Here is an 8,330-nt window from a genome sequence, read left to right as displayed (position 1 = left end):
ACTCCTCAGGGGTGAGATTACCTTCTGCATTATCTTTATTTTCTTACATTCTATCCCTCCACACAGCAGGAACTGGAGGCCCTGGACGTCAGGGACAGTGACTCTGTGTCTGGAATGCTCAGGACATCCTCAGTTTGGCCAGCTCCTGCAGCCCTGAGGTCAGCCCCGCTACCCAGTGCAGCAGCAAAGATTTGGCCCTGGGGCTCCTCAGGGCAGCTCCTGTTGGCCCAGGGACAGGGAAGCCTCTTGCTAGTGCTCCTTTGCACCGCCATGGGCTCCTGCTCTTCTCCTGGCACAGGCCTGCTGCCCACAGAACCTTTCCCAGGGGAACATGTTTGTGCTGGCTGGAGCAGCCCCCCCCCGAGCTGGGACTGCTGCTCTGCAGAGCACGGGGGCTGTGCTCTGCTGCACTCTGCTGCTCAAGATGGGTGACAGAGGCTGCTAATGGTGCTCTCTGCACTGACCTCCTCCCACACTACTACTAGGGATGCCAGATGGGCTTGGGGCTGCCCTGGATCCTCCTGGGGAAGTTCCCTGAGGGTCAGATCAGTCACTGCTCAGACTCCTTTCCCTGTGCCTCCTGTGTCCTCTGGGGCTGCAGAGCTCTCCTGGCTCACAGCAGACATTCAGTCCTTGATCTCTGGATGACCCAACCCTGGACAAGCCCGTGCCCAGTGAGCTCCACTCCCTGCTGATCCCTGGCACACATTGTCCCTGCAGGTCCCCTGTGTTCTCCTGGTGGCTCCCAAGACCCTCCAGACAAACATTCCCCTGCCATCAGCCCTGGCACAAGCTGCAGGGCCCCAGGAAGGTTCAGCGCAGACCATTCACCATATGATGGGCACTGGCCCCCAACAACCAAAAGCTAATCCAGACCTGAGTCCCTTGAAGGCCACCCTGGGACCCTGATCTCATCCTACTGAGCCCTGGGAGAACAAGGAACACAAGGAGTCTTTTCAGAGTCTGTTTCTTTGGTCTGTTCCTGAGAGTGACTCTGGAGGAGAGCAAAGCCTTCCTGCCCTGCCCTCAAGAGATGCCCTTTGCTGATGGAACTGCTGTGGTGGAGCCCAGCTGTTTCCCAGCAGTGCCCATGGCTTGTGCCCGCCTGTGGTCACAGCATGGACAAGGAGCAGGACAGTGACCAAGCTGCCAGAGCACTCTGGCCTTACAACCACAGCAGGGCTAGGAAGAAGGGAGTGGAGTGGGGAAGAGCCAGGGCAATTGTCCCTGGCCGTGCTGCTGTGCTGGGAGTCTCTTCCCTCCATCTCTACACAAAAATAATTATTTTATTCAGGTGAATTGGGAACAATCTTTTTCAAAGTTATTGAGATACAGAATAATGGCAGATATTCATGTGGAAATACTGTGAGTAGTATCCTTTTCTGGAAAACATTACAGTAGGAATATATTCAGACAATGCAAAAATGGGGAAAAAGAACAAAAAGGCTGAGATTGTAATGAGTGACAAAGGGTTAGGGCTACGATTAGGGCTAGGGACAGGGTAGGGGTTTGGTTTAGGGTTCTGTAGAAGAAAAGAGGCAGTTCATGGCTTCTGAAATCCACCACTTTCCTCATGAACTCCATGAGTTCCTGGTTCCTCAGGCTGTAGGTAAGGGGCCTCAAGGCTGGAAGCACCACTGAGTACAGAACTGACGCCAGCAGATCAAGGGATGGGGAGGAGATCGAGAGGGGCTTCAGATAGAACAATGTGCCAGTGCTGATAAACAGACAGACCATGGCCAGATGAGGAAGGTACATGGAAATGACTTTGTGCTGCCCTTGATCAGAGGGGATCCTCAGCATGGCCATGAAGATCTGCACACAGGAGAAAAAAATAAACACAAAACAACCAAATGATAAACAGGAACTAATGACAAGAATCCCAATTTCCCTCAGGTGGGAGCGTGAGCAGGAGAGCTTGAGGATGTGTAGGATTTTTCAGAAGAACTGGCCCAGGGCATTGCCCTGCACAGAGGCAGGGAAAATGTATTGGCTATGAGCAGCAGAGCAGTGAGAAAGCCACCAGCCCAGGTTCTGATGTCCATGAGGGCCCCATAGTGCAGGGTTTTGCAGATGGACACATAGCAGTCATAGCACATGATGATCAGGAGATATAACTCTGCTGACATAAAGAAGAGAAAGAAAATTTCTTGTGCAGGATATCTGTGTAGGAGATGGTCCTGGTGTCCCAGAGGGAATTGTGTGTGGCTTTAGGGACAGTGGTGCTTATGAAGCCCATATCAAGAACAGAGAGGTTAAGCAGGAAGAAGGACATGGGCATGTGCAGGTGGTGGCCGCAGGCTACGGCATGATGATGAGGCCGTTGCCCAGGAGGGCAGCCAGGGAGATGCCCAGCAAGAGGCAGAAGTGCAGGAGCAGAGCTGCTGAGTGTCTGCCAATGCCAGGAGGAGGAAGTGGCTGATGGAGCTGCTGTTGGACATTTGCTGTGTCTAGCCACGGGGAGCTGTTCGTGGAGAAAAAAGAGTGGCCAGTTAGGGAAAATTTCCCTCAGCAAAGACAAAGCCTTTTCTGTTAGGCACTTCTCCTGTAACACAGGGACACCCTTTTGATTTTCTAAAATATTTTCCTTCATGTCCAAGGCACCTGGTTGGTGCTTGCTGAGTTGGACTTCAGATTCAGGGCAACTATACACAGGGTTTTTATAATTCAGCCTTGCTTTGCAGGAGATGGAGGGGGACAGGGACCTGTCCTTGTGTTCTACTTCGAATCCCCAGCTAACACAGAAGGCCTTGTCAGCACTCCCAGTGTAAATAACAGCAATGTTAAAGGCTCTTCTAAGTGTTCTAGAGTTTTTACAGCTCCTCTTCCACTTCTCCTGCTGACTATTTTGGATGTCAGAAGCTCTCAGCATTTCTGCTGCTCTCAGAGACAAAGCAAGTTCTGTGAGGCAAGATGGTGAATGGAGAGTGAAGGCAGGTAGTCTGTCACTCTGTCCTGTTCCAAGATTCTGTGGACTTTCACCTTTCTCAAACAGAGGATGATCTTCTCACTCCCATGTTTCCCTTAAAAACTATCCCAACACTGCTGAGAACAGATGGATCCACCACAGTCCACCAAAAGTCCATCCCCTTCTCAAGGTCTCAGCCCCACATTTGTACCCAAGGTCACACAAGGCTCATTTCACCAACCCAACAGGATTTTCTCCATCATAGAACTTCTGTGTCTCACTGAGGGGCTTTCAGATAACACAAGGATACTATGGACAGGTTTGCATCCTGGATTGAAGCTCCAGCTTGGACTGAAATCTCAGAGGAACTTCCAAGTGTCCTTATGATGGCATTGGATGAAGGGAGATGCAGCTCCTTCCCTGGCTGCCCTGACAGCATTGCCCAGAGCCGGGCACTGGGGACAGCATCACCCTGAGCCAGCTGTGCCCCCTGCCAGAACCCCCAGGGCCGGGCAGCTGCTCCTAGCCCTGTGCTCTGCAGAGGGAACTGGGCCCTGGGCTGCAGAGCTGGCCCACGGCTCTGCTGCAGCTCTGCCTGCACAGGAGGGGCTGCATGCCTTGGAGCCCCGGCCCTGAGGGCAGAGGCTTGGCTGGGGCACAGGAGGGAGTGGGCTTGTTCAGAGGGAGGGGCTGCACTGGAGGGGATCCTGTGGACATCTCTCAACTCTCCCTGCCACAGCATTTCTGGGTTTTGTTTTCTCTCATTGCCTGATCTTCTCTCTGCTTCCTGGAGATTTTCCTCCTGCAGGTGTTTCCCTGTGCCTGATCTCTCCGTGCCGGCACTCACAGACCCCAAATCTCTGTGCACTCTCCTTGGCCTGACAGAACCCTGCCTGTTTGCAGGGCACTGGCTGGGGGCAGGTTCTGTTTGCACCTTGGAAAAAGGACAGCTCAGACTAAGGCTGATGGGTCCAGGAAAGGAGATGCTGGTGCTGCCTATGGACAGTGGAATGTCTGAAACACTTTAAGAAACTCCTGTAGATTTACAGAGCACTCAAAACTACAATTCAGGTCTCTCAGATACTTGTCAAAATTAATAAATTTATAATAATTTATCCTTTCCATTGCACAAGAGAAGGAAGTTGGAAACAATCTCAGGAAATTTCCTTGTCTTTATAAAAATCTTTATCTGGGAAATATTCTGGAAGTGAGCTGAAGCTCTCAACTTGTCCTCCCCTACACCTGAGATATTCTGATTTGCACTTACAGAATATGTAGTCAGTGGGATATTCCAGCTTCCGGAGATCACTGCAGGAGCTGCAGCTGCATTGTCCTGCAGCCAGAGGCTCCTGTGTCAAGGGCTGGGAGCAATTCCAGCCCTTCCCCAGTCACTTCTCAGCATCTTCCTAGCTCTGTCTGATTGAAGCTCTCTGTGCCTCTGTGCTGTGCCCAAAGTGGCTGCAGGCAGTGCCCCAGCCCTGCCAGGAGCTGCCCCTCGGCCAGGAGCCCAGCCCAGCTCAGCAGCACAGACACAGCACCAGGACTTTAATCACCCTCCTAGGGCTTGTGCTGAGGCCCTGAACATCAGTCCCTGACAGGGAGTTGAAGAAACCTCTCAAGAATTCAAAGTCAGATTCAAACTCCAAAGTTTCATGGAGTTTTAATGGGTCCCACTGAGGGACACAACTCATGTGAAAGTGTCCCCGCATTCCAGTTAGAGCAGAACACTAGAGGCAGTGATGACAGGTGGGGACAAACAAGGGAAAGGTATCTCTGACGCTGAGCAAACCTGGATGAGTTTCATTAATCCAACGGGCCAAGGCTTCAGCCCCAGGCCATGGGAAGGCAGATCCTGTCCCTCTCTCCTTGCTTGGGGCTCTTCCCAGGGCACTGGGATGTGGGGATGTGCAATGCCAAGGGCAGGACCATGGGGCGGCCCCTGCCAGGCTGCTGAGCAGGGCCAAGGAGGCAATGAGGTCCCAGGCCTGCAAGGGTCACTTGTCTCCCCCTCGTGGCCTCAGGCTCAGGGCCAGCAGCCATGACCAAAGTGCTGCACAAGTTGGCTCTGTCAGGGCCTCGCAGCTGCTGCCCATCCCTGTGCCCTGTGCAGCCCAGGCTGTCCTATGGTGTCCTTGCCCTGCGCCTCTGTCCCTGCAGGCTGTCGGCATCCCCCGGCTGCCCCACCTGGCTGACCCATTTCTTTGCTGACAGCTCTGCGTCCTGCCTGCCTCTGCCTGCCCACACAAAGCTTTGGGCTGCTCCAGGCTCCTTCTGGAGGAATGTGTTGCTCCACATCACTGCCCTGGGAGAGGAATTCTTTCTCCTTGTGTCTAGTCTGGACCTCCCCCATGGCCTTTAGTGGCATCATTTCTTTCTCTGGCTGTTTTATACAATGAAGATGAGCTCCATCATCTCTGAAACCACCCTTCAAGCCTTCTTAGGCTACTCCTATTCTGTCCTCAGTCTCCACTCCACTGAGCCCAGGGCCCTCAGTCTCTATGGGTCATGTGCTTGAGGCCTCCAAATCCCATCTTGGGAGATTTTTGTGTCCTTTCAGGTCTTTTCAGATTAAAATATTGTGGTCATACATATATATATATATATATTTAAAAAAAAAAGCCTGTGATTATTTTTCAGGCCTTTAGTGGCAAAGGAAGGGGCAATGTCTTTAAAATGGTCAAGGATAAATTTAGATTGGATAATAAGTAAGAAATATTTTATGATGAAGGTGACAAGACAGAGAAACAGGTTGTCTTTAGAAATAGATGTAAAAAAGTGTTCAATATCAGGAGCTAAAAAGTGTTCAATAAAAAGTGTTCTACATCAAGAGGTTTAACCATCAGTTCCAGTGGTAGTTGTGCCTTCCCCCAGCAAGAGGGGGAAGTAGATGATATTTTAGGGCCATTCCAATTTAAAAAACAATATTAAAAATTGATTCAAGGAAAGTTCTGACACTTCTGCATTTAAGACTCAGCAAGGGGCTCAATGACAGAGCTTTCCAGCATGACCTTGCCAGCTATGCATGGGGAGTTCTACATCGAGGTCTGAGACTCATGGTGGAAATCCACAAAGGACATTTGGGGAATGTGCAAGATTTTCCATAGGATGTCTAAGAAAGGAGTCCAGGAAGTGAAAGGATGGAGGATCAAGGCCATTTGCTGAGGAAAAGGCATGAGAAAACAGAGAGAAATAAGGATGAGAGGAGATAATAATGTTTGACCAGGGTTTACACTGAGAGGAATGACAGATTTGTCTTCACAAACAAGCTGTGGGTCTGTTGTAGATAAAATTAGCTCTGAGAAATAAAAGAAACAATGGGAAGAATTCTACTGATTGATGAATGGACAAAGATATTTGCTTTTACAAATAAACTATAGATTTGCTGATAAATGAAATTGGACATTGAAAGATGAAAGAAACAATGGGGAAAACCCCTAAATTCCATAAGAATTGAAAATTAAAAGGGAGGGTTATACATTATAGGGAAATCTTCAGTATCAGATGTACTGGGAAGTCTGTACCTCTCAAGTACCTCAGCCAATGGGGAAAGAGAGAAGGGAAATGTGGCCGTGAAATCAGGATAAAAAGGAGACTGCATCCTCCAAAAATTGGACAGACCCTAGGGGAATGCCCCATGGCCTTTTCCTTTATTGGAATAAAGTAAAAGGACTCCTCTGTCTCCTTTTTGGACATAAAACTCTGATGTTTGTGGATTAATTTTCCTGACAACAGTGTTTGCTGGTGAGGACACTGCTTTAGCAGTGCCCGACAGCTGATACCCACAGCCTGTGGCATTTTCCTAAACCCTCCATTGCCAAGAACTTTCTGAGACAAGGCAGCTCTCTCTGCACTGGCTACAGAGGGATGTCCAAGTGCCAGATACTGGAGTGAGGACCACAAATCATCAGGTCTTGTGTCTTTTGGGGGGCCAGGCACTGGTGAGACTGGTGCGTGTGCACACAGCACTGGTGTGTGTGGGGCTGGGTGTAACCACCAGGGAACATCAAACCAGTGCAACCAGTGAGCAGCAAAGGCCTGGGAGCCACTGTGTGAGATCAGCTCCTGCAGGGATCCTGCAGGGTGTCTCTGCAGCTCTGCATTTCATTCTGTCATGGCAGAGCACAAAAACAGCCCATCCCTGTGTCCCTTTCTCCACGGAGTCGCTGTGCATTTCCCTCCCCCATGGCTCTGCCCTGTCGCAGACATCCTTTTCACTAAAATCCTTCTTTAGGATATTTTCCTTCTGAGAAGCTGTGGCCTCAGAAACAAATGTAAACAATAGGTTATCTGCTGCTGTGGAATGCAACAGGTCTGTCTGAATTGGCCCAGCTTGGATGTTTAGAAATAATGGCCAAACCAGAACGGAGGTCTCTCAGACACAGTCCGAGAGAGCAGTGTTTGTTATGATTCTTTACTTTTCTTAGCTTAGCAAGCTTCTGAAAAGCTCTCCTGCTTTTTCTTTGTAGTATAGTTATAATGTAGTATATATATATCATAAAATAATAAATCAAGCCTTCTGATCATGGAGTCAAGGATCTCGTCTCTTCCTTCACCCAAACCCCTTGTGACCACTGCCACACTGCCCTTCCTGATCCAGCAGCTCTGGAGCAGCAGAGCTGGGGCAATGCAAGGACAGGGCTGGCTCTGACAGGGACCATGAAGCCACTGTCAGAAAGTGACAGCAAGGACACTTTGCAAAGGGGAAATTGAGTTATGGTGACTGAAATGAACACGGACAGGAAACTTTTTTCCTTTTTAATGCCTTTATTAAAAGCAATCAGCTCTGGGGGCAGAACCAACGGGTCTGCACTCACGCCACCGCTGCTCCCAGTGGTGATTCAGAGGAGGAGAAAGAGTACAGCTTTGTCCATTAATCTGTGGGCAGACCTGGGGATTCCGTCCTCAGAAGAGTATCGGGAAAAATGCCTTGTTCCCCTTTTTGGTTTGACTCCCAGGGTCCTGCCTCTAGCCGAGGTCCTTCAGAGGCTAAGGCAAGGGGCAAAAGAGGGTCTCAGTGTCTCTGCAGGCTCTGGACTTTGTTCCTCATGTCCAGACATCACTTTGATTCGTCAATTTTGTGTTGGCTGGTTGTTTTAGGAGTTTTTGGCTAGGTTTGGTCAGGGCTCTCTCCCACTGCATGCTGGATCCGAGGTCATTTGCATGTTGACTCGATGTCCCTTCCTCTCCACCTTCTGGGTGTAATCTTCTAGGAAGCAACAGGGTGTCACTCGACAAAAGGAGGAATTCTTAACTATCAACGACAGGTAGTTAACTGTTGTGGCGCGTGTGCAAGTCTGTTGCGGGTTCACGAGTTTTCAGTTCAGTGGTAAATATTAAGTATTTTGTACGGTTCAAGTCTATTTTAGATTAAGTTCTATAAATTCAAGATGGTGCCTGTCCCAGTTTCCCTCCCCCATTTTTC

At 49.8% G+C, this 8,330-nt stretch overlaps 1 pseudogene; it reads right to left on the bottom strand.

Moving 5' to 3' along the window:
• Positions 1-911: 911 nt before the first annotated feature.
• Positions 912-2,108, bottom strand: LOC115912982 (annotated as a pseudogene).
• Between the last annotated feature and the right edge of the window lie 6,222 nt (positions 2,109-8,330).

This window comes from Camarhynchus parvulus, chromosome 24 (genome assembly GCF_901933205.1).
Source record: "Camarhynchus parvulus chromosome 24, STF_HiC, whole genome shotgun sequence".
NCBI lineage: Eukaryota > Metazoa > Chordata > Aves > Passeriformes > Thraupidae > Camarhynchus > Camarhynchus parvulus.
The sequence above is the reverse complement of the archived record's forward strand: the minus strand, read 5'-3'. Positions and strand labels throughout refer to the sequence as shown.